The sequence below is a fragment of the Chanodichthys erythropterus genome, chromosome 1, assembly GCF_024489055.1.
Source record: "Chanodichthys erythropterus isolate Z2021 chromosome 1, ASM2448905v1, whole genome shotgun sequence".
In the NCBI taxonomy this organism is placed as follows: Eukaryota; Metazoa; Chordata; class Actinopteri; order Cypriniformes; family Xenocyprididae; genus Chanodichthys; species Chanodichthys erythropterus.
In genome coordinates, this window is record NC_090221.1 from 1160545 (window position 1) to 1186086 (window position 25542).

General features: G+C 38.8%; 1 protein-coding gene across 1 annotated transcript in view; it reads left to right on the plus strand.

The window, feature by feature from the left end:
* Nucleotides 1–25542, plus strand: part of mgat4b (alpha-1,3-mannosyl-glycoprotein 4-beta-N-acetylglucosaminyltransferase B) — a 101254-nt gene that overhangs the window by 700 nt on the left and 75012 nt on the right. The window lies entirely within an intron of this gene.

The following is a 25542-nucleotide window of genomic DNA, read 5'->3' on the forward strand; positions in this document are numbered from 1 at the left end:
AAAGTTATTATATTGTTTAGAGCATAAGAAACAAATTAAAAATAACATTTTTGAAAAATTATATTTTATTCATATGTTACACCCTATAGTGGACACAATCAGGACTAAGTTGTTTAAAAAATAACTTGGCATGAAATGATGCATAAGCAAAAACAATGGGATTTTTTTTTAAAATCACCAATTAATTTTTAGGCTTCAGGATTGTTTTTAACCAAACTTTGTATAAAGATGATTCTCAACTACGTTATGAAAGATATAATGGAATTAATTGACATACCATTTTACTTTATGCAATAAAATAGTCAAACATGGATTTTCCCATTCAATGCAATGCATCTGTACACTGTATCTAATTTGCATATTAATGTGTTCTTGGAGCAACATGCAATGAAAAAAGAAGTGTAATAATTGGCAACATTTTCATAATAATATCTAATAATTACTAGGAATATTTATATATAATTTATTTCCCTATTCACTTGTTGTATCTCCTAAAATCCCATGATTTAAGTCCTGATCTCCTCATATTTTGATTTGAAACCTCATAACATTGTGTTGATTTATATCAAAAAATTTGAAAATGTATCAGATTTAAATGATAATTACGAAATATTGTCATATTTCCATAAGAGTGCTCATTTTCATTTTCAGTCATATTTAAAGACCAAGAAGTTGTTGTCATGGAGAAACCCTGCCCTGAATGTGCTCTTCACAGGACATTAAAACTGTGACATGATGTCAGAGAAATTCACTAAAATATAGTGTGCACTACAGAGGACTGAAGTCTGTTCCCGGGTCTCAGGAGGATATGCATTAATTCATCTCTCCGGTTACACCTGTGAGCACAGAAGTGTTTTCTAATGCATTTCCTGACCGCTGAAGATGAGTTTCTTTAGGAGTGGTTGAGCTGGTCTCCAGTCGTGTAATTGCTTTATCAAGTGCAAAACAGTGAAAAGTTCTAGAGTGTTTTCAGACACGAGTCTGTCATTAGTGTTGTTCTCGCTCTGAGTCGATACTGTATCTGAACCTCCAGCGCAGTAACTTCCTGTGCTCCTGTCATGAGGAACATCTGCTTCTGCTCCTCTAATCCGTCGACACCAAACCTCTTATCCTCTTCCCAAACATTATTCCAGTGCTTTTTAGTTCTTTCCTGTTATTTTGGGCAGAATTGCTCCTGTGGAAACCCACATGTAAATGAAAATAAGCTTGTACAGTAAATGGTTTGATTGGTCCAGTGGACGGTTTGAGCTGGTTTGTGAGTTTGTCCACTCCTCGTTTATTTGTCTTGCTAAGAGAACCTTCAGTGTGTGTGTGTATTGTGTAGTCCATATCATGTTGGCCTTATTTCTGTACTAAACCATTGAGCTCCTGAGGCTGTTTCGTGTCTGAATGGACTCGTCACAAACGGTGACCTCTGCGGTTTTCAGTTACAATAGACACTCGTGAGCTTCTCTGACATTCATTGGGCGAATCTCACAACAGCTGTCAAGAAATGGCTGTCATATTTCTCTCATTATTTCTAAGAAAAAGAAAAGTATCATTTTACAATTTTTTGCATATAATAATTTGAGCATTTTTAAGGACTGTTCACATCAAGGACGATAAAGAATAAATATAAAAGAATACTGCCGTCCACAGCACAACTATAACGATAATGGCAAAAAGAAACTATATTGTTGGAATCTCTTTCAAAATGATTTTTTTCCATCCTGCTTTAGTGAGCTTGAGTTTTTAAAGAGACAAAAAGTAGCCAAAAAAACCCCATAGACTTTGCATTGGGACAAACTTTGACGAGTCATAGCTCTTAACGAGAATTTCATAGAAACATGTGGGTTATCACGGTTGAAGAGGCTGACAGGCTCTTTCAGACCATATCTCAGAATGGGGTGTAAGTTGTACTCCTGGGGCGCAAGAGCTGCCCAAATTTGCCCCATAGACATACTATGGTGAAGCCGTGCTCATGAACCAGTGTGTTTTTCCTGATGATTAGCATCTTGTTAAAATCATGCTAGCAACATGGTAATCATGCTAGCAGCATGCTAAGGGTGTTAGCATCATGCTAGCAACATGCTAATCATGTTAACATCATGCTAAAAACATCTTAACAGGACAGTAATTATGCTAGCATCATGCTAATCAAGAGTGCCGAGTTTTGCCACTGCAAGCACCATTCACATTTTCTTCAGGAAATGTACATTCTAGTTATTCTTATAGTTTCTTTATAGTTATCATTCTTGGTGTGAACAGGCCTTATGTCTACTGCATTTTATTAATGTTTTATATAACAACAAAACAGCATTGTTCCCTCACAGGAAGAGTTTTAGAAATGAAAATGGAATAGTAATCATAACGTGGAAAAATGTGTGAAAAAATGAAAATTTTGGCCGATACGATAACCGATAATTCTTTATATTTGAAAGCCGAAAACCGATATATTGGCCGATTAATCGTAATCTCAATTTTCTTATATAATTTTGAGATCCTGATTACAAAATCAAAAGTTTTAGCATTAAATCCATGTCCCAAACACACGATTATAATATTATGAAGTTTATATGACACACTTGCGCTGCACATGTTGCACTTACTGTATTTTCCTTTTTGAAGTGATTTTAATCATATTTCACAAAACCATCATGGTGAACAGTGCACATCTGAAGTGTCTCAGCTGAAATAATCCATTATTTATCAGCTCTTATCGAGCCATGTAAAAAATGAACATATATGGGCCGATACCGATATGGTGGCTGATATATCGTGCATCTCTAATATCAACATTAGTGTGGTAGTAAAAATACGCTTTATTTTGTTTGTAAAATATTTTTTTCTTTTTTTCTGCACTATATAACCAGATGTTTTATCATAGGATTCACCGCATTACTGCTTGGCAGGACGCATATAAATTAAATAATTTAAATATTTTATATTACAATAGTTTGGGTGCTCTTACAGTAAGGGCACATTTGGTATGTATTTTGTAAATAGTTTGATCTTGTTATCACAGCGGTCGTGTGGTGAATCTGCTGATGCATCGCTGGAGCTGGAAGAATTAAAACACAAACATCTTGAGCCTGTTCAGACACGCCTGTACAACAGATCAAAGCAGATATGGTTCTGGCCGTCACTGATGCGGGATGTCCAGCTCCTCCAGCCAAACCTATAATGACCCTAAACACATCTCCACCCGTCAGGTCCAGAGCTGGAGCTGGACTAACACTCTTGATAATCACACGGCTTTAGTAGAAGATTTGTGAGCTCACACTGGAATCTCTCAAGTAGTGTTTCGACTAGCTTTACTGAAGAGGATAGTTGAAAGACATCTTTTTTATTCATATAAAAGAGCACCATTCTGCTAAAATCTGATTTTTTGTGTGTTTAATTGGGGAAAGAAAGTCATGCAGGTTTGAGAAGTGAGTGATGAGAGAATTGTCGGTGAACTGTCACTTTAAGCCGGCAGTGTTTGGGAAGAGGTCGAGTCAATCAGCAGAGAGACAGATCCGTCTTCTCCAGGTGAAACATCACCAGAGAGACGGAGAGAAAGCTCTCATTATCTGCATCCTGAAAGAGATCAAGATCTGGCTTGACCTCTTGCTGCTTTGCATTGACTTCTTCTTAAGTCTCTTTTCTTTCTCTCGATGGCTCACCAGAGGAGTGAAGCTCAGCCGGTGTCACGTATCCTTTCATTCCGGCTCGAGCTGATGTGATTCCTCAGTGATACTCCCCAGTTACCCAGAATCCTCCCAGCAGAGATGAGGCGAGGAATCTGAGCAACCTTGTATTGATTTAGTCTTTTGAGGGGAAAAAAACGGGTCGAGTAACCAGAGACATTGTTGGGCTTCTTCTGGCAAGAATTAGCGTAATTTATTGGTTTGTGTAAGACTGGAGCTGCTTCTGAAATTCTGGTTTCTAAAATCAAACTCAGTTCTCAATTTTATTGATGTAAGTCTGTTTTTTTGTTTTTGACTCTTCATATACTTTTATAGCAAACAAAATTCCCTTAAAATCAAACATGAAATGTGCAAATATTGCCACGGACTGTGTAGACCCAACAAGGGAAAAATGTGTTTCTAAACATCATCTGATTTCTGATAAAGTGAAGCAGAATTTTGTGTTAATCTCTCATCAGTTTCATCTCTCAGGTCATGATATAAGCCTGATATCACACTCCTCAAGTGTTGACCTGCTATAACAACACCACGTCTGGTTCAGCGGATATCTATAGATGACTATAAATATCCTGTAGTACTGCGGTTTGTCATTGTCACAGTACACTGCAGTGTGAGAGCAAAATATTTTCGTCTACATTTGCGCTCTTGTGTACAGTACTTTGCTGGCCTGAAGTCACACATTTCTGTTTGGAGAAACAAGAACTGTTTCCCTGAAGCAGCAAGTCTAACATCACATCTCATCCCACCTACGGTATTTCAGACGAAGCCTTTGATTTCTGCAATGAAGACAGAATCATGGAATCTAGTCACAAATTAAACTTTCTGAATGTCATTGAAGATTGGATTAGGTGTTTTTACAGATAAACTAGACCGATAACCGATATTTTGAACCGATATATACACCGATCAGGCATAACATCATGAGCACTGACAGATGAAGTGAATAACACTGATGATCTCTTCATGGCTGTGGCTCTTTCAGCAGGATAATGAAAGCAGAAATGGTTCAGGAATGGTTTGAGGAGCACAATGAGTTTGAGGTGTTGACTTGGCCTCCAAATTCCCCAGATATCAATCCAATTGAGCATCTGTGGGATGTGCTGAACAAACAAGACTGATCCATGGAGGATCCACCTCGCAACTTACAGGAACATCTACAGATGCACACCTTCAGGGGTCTAGAGAGGTCCATGCCTCGACGGGTCAGGGCTGTTTTTCGATACCGATAACCATAAAAACGCTTAATATCGGCTAGACCGATAATCGGTCGACCCCTAGTTTGGATTAATAAATGAAAAGTAGGGATGCACACTGAATAAACTGCAATTTATGGACTAGTGTCTGTGAATATTAAAGCTCAAAAAAATCTATTGAATCAGGGGCCGTATTCACAAAACATCTTAAGGCTAAAAGTAGCTCCTAAATCACCGATTTAGGAGACACTCTTAAAAATAATGGGCGGGTTAGTCCTAATTTTAGTATTTCACAAAACATTTTAGCGCTAAAACTATCTCCTAAATCTGTGAAACGTTAGTGATTTAGGAGTCCTCTTGACTACTCCTAAGACCAAATCACAGACAGTCCTAATCCACCAGAAGACACTGAACACCATTCAGGGAACAGCGACAGAGCCTTTCTTCATAAATGCAATACATTTTGATTTATAGATTTGAATTTATGATGAGGCGCCAAAAATAAATCTTTAACAAATATTGTCTGATTACCTGTGGCAGTGGTTTTCATGCGTTCACACTTACAAATGATTGAATAGAGTAATAAAATACATAATAAGCGTATTTGGTGTGCTGTCGAAGGAGATGGAGGGCTCCGAGCTTGAAATTCAGCCCAACTCCAGAGTTCTCCTCGCATCCCCAGCCGAGAGTGAGGGACGGGTTAGCGGAGTGATGCAGAAAACTGCCGAAGTAACTATAGGCGAGTCAACTCTCGTCTGTGTATATATTCCTCCTCTTGAGCTGATTACAAACTTTATTTATAAAACATAATTTGTCACTTGAATTCTGCATTCTCTCGACATCCAAGAGGTGGACAATCAACTCTATATACTAGTTTAATTAGTGACACTTAGCCTAGATTTTAAACCTTTATTTGAATATGGCAACATTTGCATTTTAAAACCTTTATCTTAGCTAAAAACTTTTAGTGCCTTTTAGGAGAACTCTTAGTGGTAAGATCAAATGTTTTTTGTGAATACGGCCCCTGAAGTCCACATGTTCTGCATGTCTCAGTTCGGTCTGCTACACATAATGATGCTCGCGGTGTTTTCAGCGTCTGCCGCCTCACGATATCAACACATGAACTCACGCCATTTAAAGAGGCACTTCCTCTGATGCTGATCTCTTTGTCTGGAGTGCGTGTTGAAGCATGTCTCAGCATGACTGTGTGCTGCTGTGAGTTTCACTCCAGCTAATTTATGCAAAAATGTGTTCTGCCATTTATCATTGCTGCCGTTTCAGCACATCCTCTACATTCGAGTCATACTTCATGATCAGAGGTGTAAAGAGTACCTGAAAACCATACTTGAGTAAAAGTACAGTCACCAATTCCAATACGACTTGAGTAAAAGTCTTAGAGTATCTGATTTTAACAGTATTTTACTCATGCTGAATGTAGGCTCAGAGATGCACTAGTCCTGAGAGACATGCCAGTGAAAATAAGAAACAATTGATTTGTAAGATGAGAAATCAAGTTTATTTTCTAAAATCAAAATAAAACTGAACACCTCAATGTTGCAATAAATCAAGGTCGACACGACAACCTTTTAAACCTCTACAAACTCTCAAGTCTCAGTTGAGCTCAAGTGCACAAAAAGGCCATGAGTAAACCAATATCCATCAAAAGGTCTTGTCAATATAGCGGATAAATAAAACAATGTTAAAGGGATATTTCACCCAAAAATGAAAATGTGATGTTTATCTGCTTACCCCCAGTGCATCCAAGATGTAGGTGACTTTTTTTCTTCAGTCGAACGCAAATTATGATTTTTAACTGCAACCGCTGCCGTCTGTCAGTCAAATAATAGCAGTAGATGGGAACTTCAACTATAACAGTAAATAAAACTTGCTTAGACAAATCAAAATTAAACCCTGCGGCTCGTGACGACACATTAATGTCCTAAGACACGAAACGATCAGTTTGTGAGAGAAACCGAAAATTATTTATATAATTTTTACCTCTAATACACCACTATGTCCAACTTCGTTCAGCTTCCTGTTAGTGAGGTCAAAAAACGCGTTGTGATGACGGAAGTGATGTCTCGCCCATATACTTCAATGAGCGCGAGACATCACTGCCGCTGTCAGAGCCCGATCTGACCTCACTAACAGGAAGCTGAACGGAGTTGGACATAGTGGTGTATTAGAGGTAAAAAATGATATAAATACTGTTTGGTTTCTCGCACAAACTGATTGTTTCGTGTCTTAGGACATCAATGTGTCGTCACGTGTTTTCGCCTCTTATTGTTCAAGTTCCCAATCACTGCTATTATTTGACTGACAGACGGCAGCGGTTGCAGTTAAAAATCATAATTTGCGTTCGACTGAAGAAAAAAAGTCATCTACATCTTGGACGCACTGGGGGTAAGCAGATAAACATCAAATTTTCATTTTTGGGTGAACTATCTCTTTAAGTAAAATGAAATGGTCAAAGTCTATGTATGTGTTGGTTTCGGCCTCATCACCGGCTGCAGTCATTTCCTCATCTAATAAATCAAACACCTGCGATCAGAAACTACCTGCTAATGCGCTCACATTCACGTAAAGTATCCTTGTTGACAAGTTTTGGGTGAGAAAAGGCAAAATGCACAAGATGTAGTATCTTCAATGCCCTTAGATGGCGATTTCGCTTCTTTATAGCAGAAACTGCTGCAGAAAAAGTTAGGTGTCATGAAAAATGTAATTTGTAATTGTAGTGTTTTGTAAATGTGTAAATGTGTAAATTTGTAAATGTGTAAATCAGAAATGTAGAGTAAAAAGTACATTTACTTGCTCAAAAATGTAGTCAAGTAGAGAGTAAAAGTTGCTAATATCTTTGATACTCAGTACAACTACAGAATAGCCAAAAAGATACTTAAGTACAATAACTAATTACATTTACTCAAGTACTTTACACCTCTGTTCATGATCATAGGGGTGGTCAGGTGGACTGATCATCGACTGGCCCATTAGTGAGGTTGAGTAGTGAGTATTTAGATTTGTTTTTTGTTTTTTTTCAGCATGTGAACAGTAAAAGTTGAACTGTCTGCACCTTAAAACATTAATATGCATGTGCAATTTTGCATTTTTCCTAAGACGTAATACATAAGATGTTTAATTTCAGTAGTCTCTCCTGGTTTAAAATTCTGTAGCACGATCACTGAAGTTGAGCTGTATGCTGTCTTGGTTTACTGTTGCTTGGAGACTTTTGTCACAGTCGCGGCCCGAGAGCTCGTGACACTCCTCTGTTTCCAGACCTAAAGAGCCGTGTGACCGTCTGCGAGAGCACTTCGAGTAAAGCTCTGTCATCCTTGATGCTGTTACTTAGTGCACTTTTAGAGTAACACATTAACAAAATCAGTGACCGATAAAGAAAAGATTGGCTTGATTTTAGCAGGGAAGGTGTTTTCTTGTAGGAGTTTTGTCGTTCATGTTAACCGGAGTGCTAGTCTCATTGTTCTGGTGTGTGTTGCTTGAGTTCAATCCAGATTTGTGTGTGTGAATGTGTGAATGTATGTGTGAGTCTTGCACCTTTGGAAAGACTTGAATTATTCAGGACTCCAGACCACTTGAAACCCTTCCTCAATAGAGGCCCGTCTGAAAGAGAGCCAGCGCTCAATCCAGCCGACTGAAGCACATCTAAATATTTCATTCATCCAAGGCCACAAATTCCGCTAAAGCACTGATCAGTTCGCTGCGAATGCTAATGAGGGTTTAGACTTTGCATTTAGTTCTACCTGACTTCAGACGGGCAACTCGGAGTCTGGAGTAAAACAGGCATTTCTGTGTATGTCGTACTAGGAAAAACGCCCACCTGCCTCATCAATAAGATGTTTACTGGATTTGGGCTTGTCTTATATTAGTACTTAGTACAAACCTGGTAAAAATGACTGGCAGGCAGCAGAGGAAAGCCTCGTTTTGCCCTTCAGGTGGGCGTTCCTTATAAAACTATAACTGTACAGTAGGTATTGTAGTGCCAGTGAGTGACACAAACTGCTTGTTTCAAATTTTGCATCAATGAAACGGCTCCATGTAACCGTTGTTTATCACACAGTCTGTGTTCGGTGAGGTGCTGCACATGCGCTGTGTGTGTGTGTGTGTGTGTGTGTGTGTGTGTGTGTGAGAGAGAATCAGTGGATGTGCCTGTAGGCAGGAACAGTCTTGTCTCTCTTAATTTAGCCCCAGTGTTGCAGCTCATGTAGCTCTTTTCTTTCTCTCATTATATGATGTGGCTCTCTGCCAAAGGCCGGATTATGCAAGCCGCTCTCCCTCCTGACAGCACCCACTTGCAAACACACACAAACACACACACAGTAACTGATGAGAGGGCAGGTTAGCAGGTGGCATCATTTATAATTGATGCGACTGATGTTTTACCTGTGATTTCCATATGGGGAAGCGCAGGTGTGTTCACCCCATGTGCATTCAACATTTACTTCTATTTCACTGCGGAGCAAATCTGTCTTGTGGATGTTTACAAGATATCCACCATCATTGAGGAGGAGTAACAAGGCAAATCTAGAAGTCTCTTGTTACTATAGACGGAGCTGAGTCACAGTTTATGTTGGGCGTCTTTAACTGCTGTGCGCTTGTACGTATGTGTTGATGTTGTATTGAAAAACACTTTACCTTATGGGTAAGGTTAGGACAGGTTTGGTGGTATGGGTGGGTTAAGAGTCAACAGTGTAATTATAGATGTAAAAATATAGCTGCAAGCAGCAATTATCATGGTTAAGCACAATGAAGGCATGATAAGTCATGATAAGTCATGCCAGCATGGCTGGGAGCGTCAGACCAACTGCATAAATGAGCAATTAAAGACATTATGGCCAAAATGGCTGAAAAATCATAAATATAAATGGTAGTAATATGATATAATTGTTTATCATGTTTGACCAATAGGTGGCGCTGTGACTAAATTGATGTGGTGTGGACAGAGTAAGGTGTCAATGACGCAAATCAAAACGTAAATCTATCGACACGAAAACCATACATTTTTGCTGGCATAGTCTGAAAATTATACAGTTCGATTTTGGTGAAAATCTGAGCAATGGTCAAGGAGGAGGAGTTTGAAAAAGTAAACATTTTGGTAAACTATGGCAAAATTGGTATCTATATTCTCAGCATGACCCATAACAATGGCTTCATTACAATAAGCAAGACTAATCGGAAGCTATTAGCAATTTTTGAAGTGCCATTATAATTTTTTACCACAAGGTGGCACTGCTACAACTTTTTGAGCATCTTCAGAGCATGGTGCCGAAGACACATACCGAGTTTGGTAACGATACACCAATGCATTTGTTAAATATAACATTTTACTACAAAATCAAAAATGGCTGGCACCAAAAATTTGTATTTTTCGACTGAATCTAAAGAGACCAATGATTTTTGGCCAAACTCTTCAGAAGTTATAGGCAAAAAGAGCCATTTTTCATATCTCCTGACCACTAGGTGGCACTGCACTGAAACTGTGCAGGTATCCTCAGCTCATGTTGTCATAACACACACCAAGTTTGGTCAGAATATGCAAACTTTTGACAAATTCCATAACTTTTTGTTGGCATGGTCTGAAGATGATCTGGTTTAATTTTCATGAAAATTGGAGCAAGGTCCTAGGAGGAGTTTGAAAAAGTAGGTTTTTTGGAAAATTTAAAATGTGGAAAAATCTTCATGATGGAAAACGAAGGTGCAATCAAATCAACTCGAGGCAAGGAATCAGAGGAAACAATTATTTTGTTTGTAGATTTGGACAGTTGGTGGCGCTAGAGGGATTAATATAGAGACTCCAAAATTGCTGTGGTTAAAGTTTAGTCTGTCCTCTATCTGTGCACCAAATTTCACAACTTTCACTCAAGCAGTTTACGGGCATTACACTCGAGCGGTAGAACAACACCGCCAACGGATACACTGGTGTCTATCGATGTACCTTCAGTGCTTGAGCCCTGATTAAAGAAGTGAATCAAGCTGTAATTACACTCGGGTATTTATTATATACAAGTATAATGCAAAAACATGGATGTTCACAATAAGTGCATTGCATCAAATGATTCATTTAATGTTGGTATATAGTAGTTATGACTATGAGAATTAAGACTCTTAATTTTGTTATCCTCGACATGTCTGCAGTTTTTGCACTGATAGTATGTAGTTTAGATCCCGTGTGCAGTCTAATGGGTTACAAACAAACAAACACAGCTAGACAAGAGAAGAAGGAAACTTGAGGGCTATAAATAAACAAAGACTAATGATTAACGGAGTACACCTGTGAGTATTCAAGACGATAAACCAATGACAAGACAGAACTGAGAATCACCTGACAAGACAAACCAATGAAAACGCAACACATGAACCAAAGGAATCACGTGACCAGATCATAGGGAATCACATGACACAATAACAGGAAACTTGGCTATGAGAAACTTCAAAATAAAAGACATGAAAAGAAACAAACCCTAGAACAGGAACAGTGATGGGATCATTGATAGACTCGAACCGAAGGATTCTTTCACTGAAATCAAGTCGAAATCATCTGTTTAAATTTTATTTTTATTAAATTTTTATTCTCATATAAACATTAATCTGCGCACATACATGGAGCACATCAAATATGGTAAACTGAAGCCCAAATGAGCCAGAACCAATGAGGTTTGATCTCACATGTCAACAAGTGCGTTTGAGCTGCTGTTGAACATATTTGATGTAAATTAAATTGCTTCATCATATGAAGTGCTCACATTTAGATTAAACTGCTGGATTCATATGGATTTAGAAGTAAATAGTGGTAATTTTAATGTTTGAGGTCAACGATCACTCTAACAGGTGTAATCACTGTGTGCAGTGCTGTAGTTTTCAAAGTCATCAATTCTTTTTTCCACTAAAATCTGATATGAGGGTTTAGTAATAATAGAGCGTTCATTTCCTGCTGAACTAATCCTGGTACAAAGGAGAAAGAAGGTGGTTATTCAGGCTCTCAGATTAATGTTTCTGGTTACGGGTCAGAGAAGTAGAAGGGCAATATGTGCAGAATCACCATCTCGCGTTCACACCGAAACACGCGACACACCCTGCCGAGGGCCGTGATGGAGGGAATGTAGACGGGACGTGACAGACCGTCACTAATGTACTGACGCAGAAGAGCTGGATAATTCATCATCATCGCACACACAAGCTGTGTCAAAACTCCCCTGAAGTTAGTAAATATGATAGAACTTCACTTTGGGGATGTCCCGAGATATAAAAATATAAAATAGAGGGAGTCTGAATAATAATAATTGTGTGGGTGTGTGTGTGTGTGTGGGTTGGTGGGTGTGTGGGTGTGGGTGTCAGCAGGAAAGCATGTGACTTGAAGAGACCATGTGAACAGTGCATGTGACGCCTCTCTCTCTTTCAGTCGCAGTGTTAAGTCGCGTCACACTGGACTTTGAGCATGTGAAGTTAGTTCAGACCCACAGCAGTGGTTGTTTGTTCTTTAAATTGACCAAGTGGTCGATCTGTGATGCTTAAATACTCTATTGGTCAAATGTCTTTGCAAATTTGAATGTCATATTTCACCAAAGTGAACTTAGTCTACATGTGATAAACAGCAGAAGACTTGTGTTTCCGTGGAGAATGTGATTGTGACTTTATGCTCTCTCTCTCTCTCTCTCTGATTGGTTACATTAGACCTACTTTGTAGGGCTGGGACAATACTGATGCATTGCGATTTCAGATATTTTCCAAATGCATCGCAAAAAATTTCCGACCTTAGTTTTTAACAGCAGATGGCGCTCTAGGATAGTTTTTAACCGCATGCTCAAATGCTCATGAAGAAGAGCGCTTGTGCGTTCGGCCAAGTCTGAGAATGTATTTGCACCTCAGAATGACGTGAGAATAATGTAAACAACCCTCTGCAAACACCCTTGTACTTTGCTTCAACCTTTTCGAACTTTATGAATGATTATTTTAGGTTTTAGTGGTGTGTGTAAGGAAGCAGAGTACGGCTGTTTCTAAAACATCTGCTGTTAAAAACTAAGCTCAGAATCGATTTGAGAGAGAATTGCGATGGATTCGGAACCTATCAGAATCGTTCCAGAATTATTTCTCAATTTGCGATGCATCGATTGATGGAACAGCAGAAATACAGCGGTTACCCCGGAAACCCCGCAAACAAAGCAGCTGCACTAAGTGTTTAAAATGCTTCAAACAGCCATTCAGTTTCTTGTAATCTCAATGTTGTTCATCACAGCACCAAATACTACTAGTATTTATATAATAGGCTATTTATTTTCAAACTTAAACATTTTTATATTTTAATCTGGACTACAACATGCCCTAATGATTAGAAATGTTCTGATTATTTTTTATTTTTCAGTAAAACTTTGAGACATACGGCTATACTAGTTAACATGTTAATTCATTATTACCAAACTGACAATGAAAAATACTTATAAATCATTAATTATTCTTAGTTAATGTTAATTTCTACTGTTTAATAACATTACTAAAGTCAAAAGAACTTATTTAATGGACCTGAGATAAAACTAACAATGATCAGTTGTGTTTCCTAACTAACATTAACAAAAAATAACACTTTCTGTAACAAATGTAGCTATTGCTCAGTCTTAGTTAATGCATTAATGAGACCTTTTGTGTATTATTGTATTTAAACATTCAGAGTTTTTTATAACAAAAAGAGTTCTTATGACACTTTTTTTGGCAACTTATTTCAATATCATGATAATACCGTATACCGTGATAAGAGCTTCAGCAATTAATCGCAACATGAAAATTTGATACCGTCACATGCCTAATTGTAATAATATTTCACAATTTTTAATGTAATTAAAAATAAATGCAACCTTGGTGAGCAGAAGAGACATTTCTAAAGCATGAAAGTTGAATGCTCTCTGTCTGTTTCAGCGAGAGCTGTTGTTTGTTCTGGTGTCTTTAGAGACTGGTGTTCTCCGGAGGTGTGTTGCTGCCGGTTTGTTCTGTTTGTGTGGTTGTGACGGTTTGATTCAGCCTAGAGTTTAACCTCTCGTGGAGGCCATCGTGCTTTTGCCTGCGAGTTTTCTTTCATTCCTCTCCATCATCTTTCTATCTCATTTGTTTGCTTGCTTTTTGTGCCTGAGGTCTGTCAGGAGAGGTCATGTTTACCCAGAGTGCACTAAGGCCGGGAAGGACAGATTTTCCCATAAGGCATTGCTCCCGCAACCCTCTCAGAGTTCACTCTCAATTTCTCTGTCATACACCATTAGAGCCCCGGACCTTTGATTCGGGCGCTGACACCCACACAGCCCTCGCTCACACTGCTCCTCCTGATCCCAGCTCACAGAAAAGCTCTTCAAGGCTGCTGAACAGTGTCGAAACTCACTCTTAGTGCCGTCATTTTAAGAAAGATAACTGTAAATATTACAGTAAACCCCAGAGGATGATATCGCTCTGTTTATTATAAGCGCTGCAGTTTTGTCGTCTCTTTAAAGCAGGATGGATTCTGATTGGCTGTTGATGTTTTTATTGTTCATGAAATGTTTTACTTTCAAAATTATATGTACAGATTCTGAAAATAAAGATTACTTGCAAGTGTGAACACACCCTAAAACTAAATTCTTATGTTTTTCAAAACCATATGAAAACCATAGAGCACATTTCTAAGTGCTTTTTTACATATTTTTCTGTCATTGATCCATTAATATTTTATCCTAAAAGTGCCATTCACAGTGTTCAAATAATTATGTCTTATGATTTTTGTTTAAGCACACATGACCAATATTTGTCCTCATGTGCTTTCATAGATTTTATTGGTCGTTTCATAACCCACACATCCGGATCAATAGAGCTGATTAACATTCGCCACAGTTCACTGATCTCAATGTGTGCCCTGTATGAGCAGGGTTATTAACTCAAACTAAAACCATGAAAAACATTTGTTACTTGAAATAAAGAGTACATATAACGCCCCTTTCACAAGATGTAATATCAGTCTCTGGTGTCTCCAGTATGTGTCTGTGAAGTTTCAGCTCAAAATCCCCCACAGATCATTTATTATAGCTTGTCAAATTTGCCCCTATTTGGGTGTGAGCAAAAACACGCCGTTTTTGTGTGTGTCCCTTTAAATGCAAATGAGCTGCTGCTCCAGAAGAGGGCGGAGCTTTAACAGCTCAACAACAACAAAGCTGGAGAATCTCACGCAGCCAAAATGAGGAAAGCGTTCAGCCTTACATTGTTCAAACCGGAGTCGACACTGATGGAGAGACTCAGGAAGAAGTTACAACTTTTAGACGTTTCTGAATGGTTAGTGGATAAATTGATGTAGTTGCTGTGGAGTTGATTCAACTCATCCACTAGCATGTGCCGTCATGTTCATCTTTTGTGTTGAATTGACCCTCGTTTGGCGTAAAATGACGGCATGACAACAACACTCGACTACAACAACTCTTCCTCTTCTCTAAAGCAGCCCAACATGGCCCCGCCCCCTTTGTTGTGTGTTCTCGGGGGCGGGGTTTATGTAAATTTTAGGGTTTGTGATGTCACTAACCTGGGAAGAAGCTCGTTGTAGTCCCTACTAGCCATCTATAAAAGAAAATATTGAACTTTGAGCAACTTCACAGATGTTGTTTATGATCAAACAGCAACATTACACACTAACTAAAGTTAAAGAAGTGAAATCATAATCAACCACCTCTTTAAAAAGCAGGAGACGCCCCTTTAGGGTCGAGTGCATGTAGACTGAAGATGTATAGATGGTTTGATTCCTGCTGTGTCAGCCATCTGTTCCTTCAGGGTTTGTGTGTCAGATTCACTCCCACACTCTACAGTATGTCCGTACCTTTAATATAACTAGTTCAAACCTGTTAATTGGTTACACTGCCATCACAAGACAGATGCTGTACAGGTCATTTTACTGGTTTGGAATGACATAATGGTGTCACTCTTATTTCAACAACAAATCACTTTATGATATTCATGCCATTTTGAACTGTATAATATATACAGTAGTGGCCAGAAGTGCTGATATTTGTTTTTAATGACCCTATTAAACCATCAAAATAATGAGATGTGAGATCTCTTTACGTTGAATGTCTGGCCATCATGTCCGGTGTGTTTGCTCTGTTTGTGTCCTGCACATCTCCATGATGTTCTCTTGTATCTCAGCTGACCGTTGGCCGTTGTTCACGTTCACTCTCGTCATCCATCTGCCCGTGCCGACGGTTCAGCGGGTGAGCGAGGGATCGGCCGGATTCACTGATGTGAACTCAAATGTGTTTTAAATGAATTCTGGGCTTCTCGCCCACATGCTAAGTATGCCACATAACAAACATGAGCAGAAAGGTGCACAGCTTCGGTGTGTTCTGTCTCCAAACACACAGCCAAACGGAAACATAAATTTGCACCTCTTGATAAAAGAGGCGTCTCGGGCAGGCGGAGGGAGGTTTCTGTGGTTTCACAGTGTGACAGAAGCTGATATTGCACTGTCAGCTCAGATAAACTACTTCCTGCTAACGCTGACTGTTATGACAGCCAACATGTTTTCTAAGAATGAGTCCTAAAACCTGGGAATAAGTTCACATTTGAGCACTTCCGGTTCCAGTGTCCTGAAGTCGGTGGGGTTTCGGTTAAATCTGTTGATCCCCTTGTGTTTCTTTTATTTAAGTGTTTTGGGAAAAGTGGTTGATAATTGGGTCGAGGTTGTCAATCCTGATGCTGAAAACTCATCTTCTCTGGACACTCTCGCAAAGTATTCCAACTTAAACTTTAAAATGTTAAAAAAAGATTTTAACTATATTGAGTAAATGAGATGTGGGAATGGTGGTGATGAAGTCATGCAAACGTGGCTCTGTTCATTTGTGCAGAATTTCCTGATGAACAAAACACATCAGAGTCATGAACTTCAGTTGGTGTCAGAGTTTATTTTCTGCAGTGGTCGATGGGAAAATCCTATTGGTTTTTGTTGATTGAACCAGGGTGATTGTGGCCTATAAAATCCCTGCAACGCTTCTATATTTAACTTTTTTACTTCATGTTCTTCAGGGTCACAGCAGGACTAGACACTAGCTGTGTTTCCATCCACCTGTTTTAATGCACATTTTGGGATAAACGCTGGATGGAAACACCAAGATTTGCATAAATTCTAAAAACATATGCGCTAAATTGGGGTAAATCTGATAAGAAGCATAAACTACGATGGAAACATTTACTGAGTAAATCCCTCATGTGTCTCAGCAGAGGCTGTGATTGGATAACTGGACTAACCAGTGGACCAATCGCATCGCAGCATCTCAAATGTTGGTCAAAGTCTGTCATCAGAATGATTTAGTTTAATTCCTCCAGAAGCGTCTTATCATCATGGGCATTATACCAAATTTCGGAAACTTCTCCAGCTCCAATTTTTGATTTTGTTAATATTTTTTCTGTAGAAAGACAAACATTAAAAATAATGATGAAAGCCAAAATATTAAAGGTGCCCTAGAATCGAAAATTGAATTTATCTTGGCATAGTTGAATAACAAGAGTTCAGTACATGGAAATGACATACAGTGAGTCTCAAACATTGTTTCCTCCTTCTTATATAAATCTCATTTGTTTAAAAGACCTCCGAAGAACAGGCGAATCTCAATATAACACAGACTGTTACGTAACAGTCAGGATCATTAATATGTACGCCCCCAATATTTGCATATGCCAGCCCATGTTCAAGGCATTACACAAGGGCAGCCAGTATTAACGTCTGGATCTGTGCACAGCTGAATCATCAGACTAGGTAAGCAAGCAAGAACAACAGTGAAAAATGGCAGATGGAGCAATAATAACTGACATGATTCATGATATCATGATATTTTTAGTGATGTTTGTAAATTGTCTTTCTAACTGTTTTGTTAGCATGTTGCTAATGTACTGTTAAATGTGGTTAAAGTTACCATCGTTGCTTACTGTATTCACGGAGACAAGAGCCGTCGCTATTTTCATTTTTAAACACTTGCAGTCTGTATAATTCATAAACACAACTTCATTCTTTATAAATCTCTTCAACAGTGTAGCATTAGCCGTCAGCCTCAAACTCATTCAGAATCAAATGTAAACATCAAACTAAATACTGTACTCACATGATCCGACGCATGCATGCAGCATACATGACGAACATCTTGTAAAGATCCATTTTGAGGGTTATATTAGCTGTGTGAACTTTGTTTATGCACTGTTTAAGGCAAGCGTGAGCTCCGTGGGCGGAGACTGCCAGCATTTAAAGGGGCCGCAGCCTGAATTGGTGCATAGTTAATGATGCCCCAAAATAGGCAGTTAAAAAAATGAATAAAAAAAAATCTATGGGGTATTTTGAGCTGAAACTTCACAGACACATTCAGGAGACACCTTAGACTTATATTACATCTTTTAAAAAAAATGTTCGATGGCACCTTTTAAATGTCACAGATGAATATTTACTGAGTAATCATTATTTTCACCTGAGATTCGGAGCCAAATTAGAGGGGTGTAAAAATGACTTTATAAAGATGGAAGCATCATTATTTTATTTTCACACAGAGATTGGTAGATTTATTAGTAAATAATCAATCTTTGTTTCATTATATGCCAACAGTGACCGTTCAAAAATGGGGAAAAAGCGCTTCTTGTGTGTTCTTGCCTCAAGTTTGCATGCCTGTAACTCAAGAAGTATTAAAGATATCTTAATATCCTTTTAGATTCTGATTCTTAACAAACTTTTCTTTTGGTTTCTTCATTTTAAAGGCCCTCGATGGTTCAATCCCAGAGATATGGAGATCTTAATGTGGCTCCATGAGTAAGTTGGTCAATTGTACACATTTTCAGTGGTCAAAAATTAAATGTGGTAAATGGATGTAGTCAAGGGACTTGGTGAAACTGTTTTTTTGTGCAAGGAACAAACCAAAATGTGTCATATAATGCCTTGTAAAAGCTTGGAATAAAGCAAAACCTCATATAGACTGCTGTGATGATCATTCGTGGTGCTCTTTCTCTTGGAAAAGAGTAAAAAGGTGTAAATTGTCCTTTTAATGAGATCAGAACCAGAAATACAGTAAAAATCACATTGATTGTTGGTCCCAGTGCGTTTATTCAATTGAAGCCACTGTGAACGCAGCTTTTGTAGTGTTTCGAGCTGATCAAGCCATTAACTTTCTCTGCATTTTCACTTTCATTTATCACAATAAACTAGCTTCTCAAGCAGCGGAGGAATCAATCTGCAGGAATACCTGCTTTAACTGGCCTCCTGTTCTCTCGCTCTCCATTACACTCTTCATTCATCTCCCTCCAGCTCCACCAGACTCAGCTCTTCCCTCATTTCCCTGCTCAAGACACCGATTGATTGGGATTGGTCTCGCTGCTGATTGTGATGGTTTTTTGGGTTCTTTGTGCCCTCATAGCACTCTATCTTCCTGTCTCGTGATGGAAGCGCTGGGGTTTCATGTCCAGACCTGAGAACGGGGACAGGGAACCATTAGGAATGATTAAGGAAAAGCTCAGGGTGGTTTTACATCTCCTTGACCTGCAGCTCAAACGCTGTGGAGATGGAAGCATCTCATTATGTTGGAGGAATCCGGAGGTTAATGGTGTCGTGTGTCATGTGAAGGACGCTGCTTTCATCGCTCATCGCTGTTCTTAACTGCCTGTTATATTGCTGGATTTAGCGATGCGGTATAACGCTTGTGTTTGTTCTTGTAAGCAAAACAGTCTCATTACTGTGCTGCTTTATTGTTCAGCTGTAATCTGACTGTAATTCTAGGTGATCTCAGAGACGAGGGAAAGCTGGATCCAAATTCACAGCGAGAGCCTTTCTGAGAGACTTCTCCTTCTTCATGCTGATTAGCATCTCTTTCTCATTGGCTTAATTTGGTGATATTCCACGTGTGAGATCTGATTGGTTGCTTGTTGATAAGCATCTCTGCGTCCTTCAGACTGATTCACTGTCCTCTAGGTGTATCGTATCATCGCGGAAACAAAGACGTCCCTGTCTCGATCTGTCCTTGAAAGCGCTCTGTTGACCAGTCGAGGAATCTCAGTTGACTTTCACCAGCGTTCGGCTCAGTTTCCTTTCTCTTTATGGAGGTTCAGCTTAGAAATGTGCACACAATAACTCCCTGTCTCAGTGCACATGCTATTTCAGTGATGAATAATGAATATATCAGGGAGCCAGATTCATTTGCCAGGGCTTATGTTAAGGTTATTGGCATTGGGTGATAACCGTGTCACAGTCTGCTGACAGCATTGTTATTGGAAAATGCAAAGTATAATTCGTTTCAAATATTTGTTTTTAAAGGTATACTATGTTTTTTTTAAAAAGTCAATGCTGGCATTTTATCATTACACAATATTTTGAAGGTTGTTGAAGTTTAGATGTGATTTTATAGAATTGGCAACTGAAGGAAGAACTAATTTTGAGTTTTTAGTTTTGTGTCACTGAAAAAAGCTAAATATTGGTTGCCTGCAGAGAGCTGTTGAAGAACACTGCTTTCATTCACGGTTGCACATTACTGCAGATGAATGTCCGTGCTGTAGATGGGCTGATGGTTTACAGTTCGTTGAAGTTCAGTTTGGGTTAAATGTTTATTTTCCCCTGAACACACCCTCTCTGAACACACACTGCGTCTGTACAGTCACATTACGGCCTTTTAACAGCACACATATAATTCAGGTTTTATTACATAGAAAAAAAAGTACTAAAAAATGAAAGAGCATTAATGCAACCAGCAACATCAAATATTTTATGCACATGTATGATATTTGAAAGAAATATAGCAAAAATAAACTCTTCAAGCTACATTTTTAGGATTTTCCATTTTAGAAATGGAAGTTGCGCTTGTCTTTTCTTCTTTATAGTGTCGTATATCTGAGAGAAACGGCTTCGCAAACAAGAACAAATGTAGGGCGGGGCTTGATTGTGTCTGTGGGGAATTGATTGGATGGTTGTGGTTTGCTATTGGTGGATCTCATGTGAGTGACAGGTTGCCCCGCCCTCATCATCAGAGAAGAGGGAGAAGAAGATATTCTGATTCATGATTACCAGAACATGAATTTAACACAATAATGATTATGTGCACTGATAAATTAATTAAAAATAAACACTGAAATACATAAAAAGAATAAGAATTATCTATTTTGTTTTTATGATAATTTTTTTTTTCATCCAACCGATTAAACGTTATTGCAAAACAACAACAACAATAAAACAATAATTATAATTATAATAGAAGCAGAACTATTATTATTATTAGTAGTAGTAGTAATATTATTGAATCACTGTATATGGATTTTCAAGTTATACTTCAAGGTTTCCCCCCAGAAAATGAATAGTTTCTCTTCTTTCACACACACCTTTGTTCTCTCTGTCCATCATTGTGTGTTTCTGTTTACTTCATTTTAACTGTCCATGATTTACAAGCATCTGGATGTTGAGATTTGTTTAATTGTTTGAATGAAGCGGGTCGTTGGTGAGATTAATTAGCAAGATGCTGCCAGATGGAGGACAGGAAACAGAATCAGCATCAACTCTGAGCTCACCTACACACACACACACACACACACACACACACATACACACACACACACACACACACACACACACACACACACACACACACACACACACACACACACACACACACACACACACACACACACACACACACACACACACACACACACACACACACACACACACACATACACAGGTTTGTTTTGCTATCATAATGACTCGCCATAGGCGTAAAAGTTTTTATACTGTACAAACTGTACATTGTTTAGTGTGTTTCTAAATATGAGGACTCGTGAAATGTCCTCATATTTCATGTTTACGTCGTAATCCCCATGACATTATACACATTTGTGTCCTCATAAATCATGAAAACAAGCGCACACACACTCTATCAGGATGATGAATCGGGGCTGCACACACTCTACACCAGATCATTTCATTCGTCTGTTTAATGTTGTGTCATATACATCTGCTCATGGATGCTTTAGAGAGCAAATGTTTATCCCGTCTCATCCGCCAACTCAGAGAACGCCACGAGGCAGGAATATGATATCAAACAACATTAATCTCACCTCTCACTCGATAACCGCTAAACCTCAGTTCTGTACGGACAGAGATAACCTCGTATTGTGAAATCACTGAAACTCTTACTACACTATTGAATCATTCAGTTCGCTTCACAATAAATAAAATGACTGAATTACAAGTTTGTCTTGGATGAATGTCATACTTGAGCAGTTTAATGTCAAGATTTCATCAATCCTCAGGTGGGTTCAGGCGCTAGTTTGCTTGTGTTTATTTCTTTATTTTTCTTGGATTGTTTATTTGAACAGCATAAATTCACTCGACTGATCCCGTGAGGTGAACATGTACGGCAGAAGAAGCATATGGTGACAAAATGATATTACTTTGCTTATTGCAACATGCCAAACATGCATTCAGTGAATCTCTGAGCGCTGGAGGCGGGGCTAATTAGCATATTCATAGATCTGCGTATACTAAATGAGGCAAGGGTGTCGAGTTACATTCAAGCTATTTTAAGGCATGAAGACTTTTTCTCAAAGGAAAAAAAGAAGATCAAAGAAGAGTTTTATGGGATCAAATTGACTACAGAGAGACTTTAATGCAAAGCTGCCATACAGAACTGAGCTCATGCTCTTAAACATCCCTTTTCTTTTTAAGTCATTATGTGAACTTAATTGGATTTTGAATCTCACACTTTCATAGTGACACCCTTATTCAGGATGGAAATGCCTTGGCTTTGTTCCATTACACGGATGAACACACTCTGGGAAGGTGTTGGATTCGGACTCAGAACTTTATTGAGCTACTGTGCTTCAGGTCACGCCGTTTCCTCAGATCTGCCAATCCGTTAAACTTTGACCTCGTCTGGTTCAAGCCTCTTCATCCTCCCGTCGCTTCTCTCCGTCTCTGTCAACCTTCATCGTTTACCTTCCTCTTTCCCACTTAACACCTTCATCAATATTTCACACTCAGATCAACACACTGCTGTTCCTTTTGTCTGCATTCCAGAATAAACTGACTCGTGTGTGTGTGTGTGTGTGTGTGTGTGTGTGTGTGTGTGTGTGTGTGTGTGTGTGTGTGTGTGTTTCTGCATTCAAAGCTTTTAAGTCGCAGAGATTTATGATCTAGGCCACAAAAGTTTGTAATGTCTCTGAAACTAAACTAAACAACAGAATTGCAAATCGCTTTTCTGACATGTTTCCCGAACAAGACCGTCCCGCCCCCAAATTCACGCCATTGATTGAGCCAACAAACATGACCACTTCCTGTTTCCTGTGTGTAGCTTGTTAAGTTAAGCTGGCCGTTCTCCATCACTCATCCAGACAGGTTCAAGCGGTTGCGCTGACCTCTGTCCGTGAGCGCTGAGCTTTGATTGGTCCCTCTGCTTCAGACGAGCGTTTGGATTGGTCCCCGAGGGGTTTGCTGACTGCCGTCATTTGTTGTGGGTTTAAATGGACAGGTTTATGTGTCACGACACTGAAGGGGGATTTGTAGTTTATGAATAATGTAAACATAAACTAAACCTTAACATCACTGAGCTTTCAGTTTCGCGATCGATCAGAAGTTTGGAATAATTAAGATGTTTGATGTTTTTGAAAAGCTGCTTTTATTTGATCAAAAATACTGTAAAAATTGCTAAATATTTTTACAATGTAAATCAGCTGTTTTCTATGTGAATATATAGTAAAATATAATTTATTTCTGTGATCAAAGCTGAATTTTCAGCATCATTACTCCAGTCTTCAAATAAAATAAGGCGTTGCATCAGACAACAGAATAAGACATTTCCAGTGGTTTAACTGGTGCGAAACACGTCTAGTGCATGTTTATACAGACAAACTATTAATAAGCAGGTCATCCTCCATGATTTCTGTTCTCTTTGAGCAGTTTCAGTGATGTTTTTCTCAGGAGGAACAGGAGTGTGTGTCATTATTATCTGGCCTAAAAAATAATTGATTTGACACATTAATCTTGGGTTTATCACATCACCCAACAAGCTTATCACATTTTTTCCTCCGTATCGTGCCGCTGTAGCCTGGAGCGTTATTGACTCAGTCTCTGTGTTTGTACGGTGGAGGGGTTATATAGGTCATCTAGTAAACTTCTGTGAACGGCTGAACTCCACAGAAGTGAAGTGAGATTGAAACACATCCCGCAGGTTCACTCGTGGACAGACGTGTTTCAGAAGTGATCCAGGTTTGATAGTGGTGCATCACGAGGTGTTGTATGGTGATGTGGAGAGACCCGCGGCCCAGTTTGTATATCCGAGCGGATGATGCATGTGAGAGTGTCTTGAGTGCTTGAATCCAATGGATCAGAAGCATCTTTCCACGCTTGCGGCCGAAGGAGTATACTTTGAAAGGAAAATGAAGGACACTCTTTTGCTGATGGAGGGATCTCACACCGCCTCTGATGTTTGGGTTACATCACATTCACACTTTTGCTGAAAATCACAATTCAGAGAGCAACTTTCAAAATATGACTCAAATGAAACTTACAAGTGCATGAGGGAGAAATTTCTTTATTGCATCAATCATGTTATGCTTTTTCTTTTTCCATCCATATATAAAAAATTGATTACATGGTAAAATCTTTGATTTTTATTGTTAACAAATGAGACCTTATTGTAATGAACAAACAGAGAGCAACACATTTATTATAATGATTAATAATCAGTGGTTGTTAATAAAAATACAATTCTTCATTGTTTGTTAAAGGTTTAGTTCACCTAAAAATGAAATTTCTGTCATTAAATACTCACCTTCATGTCGTTCCACACCTTCATTCATCTTCAGAACACAAATTAAGATATTTTTGATGAAATCCGAGAGACACGTCCATAGACGGCAATATAATCAACACTTTCAAGGTCCAGAAAGGTACTAAAGACATCGTTAAAACAGTCATGTGACTGCAGTGGATCAACCTTAATGTTATGAAGAGACCAGAATACTTTTTGTCGCAAAAACAAAACAAAAATAACCACTTGATTAACAAATTCGTCTCTCTCCTACTCATTATCCTTGCGCTATTTTCGTTGCATCGCTTACCCGTTCTACATCAGAACGCCGGCTCTGTATTGGCCGGCTCTGGTCATGTGAGCAGCACGACACATGCCTTGTCTTGTTGTTAAAGTAATGCATATTTATAAATAGGAATAATCATTTGAAGCATATTGTATGATTTATGCACAGCAAAAGTAGTCTGTATTTGACTGTAATTCAGCAAGCTGATTATCTCTACAAGATTTTCCCAATAAATCCTGCCTATTTAATGAACCTGCTGTCCTCCATGAGTCCTGTTCTATCCAACAACAAAGCATGAGCTCATAATCAAGACCTCAGAATAGGAAATAGGACATTTCCAATAGCACGTGAAGGCAACATTAACACATAACCAACTGTGTTTACAAGGATATTCACCAAGATGGGCATTTTGACAGTTTTGTGTGTTTATAAGCAGGTTAAGAGAACTGAATTCAGGATTGTGTGATGGGCGGCTTTCTGTGCGCCTGAGCACCACATTGAGCTCCTTTCCGCAGCTTATTGTGTTTAATAACTCTTTTAACATCAAGCATGTCACAGTCTATTCTCTACGGTCTGCGGCGGCCTAAAAATGTGATTTTTCGTAATATTTTGAACAAGCCATTGCG